This window comes from Mandrillus leucophaeus, unplaced genomic scaffold (genome assembly GCF_000951045.1).
Source record: "Mandrillus leucophaeus isolate KB7577 unplaced genomic scaffold, Mleu.le_1.0 Scaffold63, whole genome shotgun sequence".
NCBI lineage: Eukaryota > Metazoa > Chordata > Mammalia > Primates > Cercopithecidae > Mandrillus > Mandrillus leucophaeus.
In genome coordinates, this window is record NW_012106808.1 from 452,932 (window position 1) to 453,598 (window position 667).

A 667-nucleotide genomic window follows, 5' to 3' on the forward strand; every position below is an offset into this window, starting at 1 on the left:
TCTGAGGATATTTCCTTTTTCAAAATAGCCCTCTATGGGCTTCAAAATCTCACTTTGCCAATTCCACAAGAACTGTCTTAGCGAAAGGTTTGTTGAGGGGAATGCTGTAACTCTCTTAGATGATTTCGCAGAACACAAAGAAGTTTCTCAGAAAGCTTCTTTCTCTTTGTTATCGGGGGGTATTTCCTTTGGCCCTGTAGCCCTCAAAAGGATCCGAAATATCTGTTCTCAGATTCCACAGAAATAACGTTAGGAAAGAGATCCACAAAATACAGATGTAACTCTGTGAGTGGAAATCACACATCACAGAGCAGTTTCTCAGAAGCTTCTTTCCACATTTCATCTGAGGATATTTTCTTTTTCACCATAGCCCTCTATGGGCTTCGATATATCAGTTTGCCAATTCCAAAAGAACAGGCTTAGGGAGCGGCTTCTTGAGGGGAAAGCAGTAACTCTCTGAGATGAATGAACAGAACACTAAGTAGTTTCTCAGAAAGCTTCTTTCCAGATTTCATCTGAGGATATTTGCTTTTTCATCGTAGCACTCTATGGGCTTCCAAATATCACTTTGCCAATTCCAGAAGAATTGTCTTAGGGACATCCTTCTTGAGGGCAAAGTTGTAACTCTGTGCGATGATTTCACAGAACACAAAGAAGTTTCTCAGAA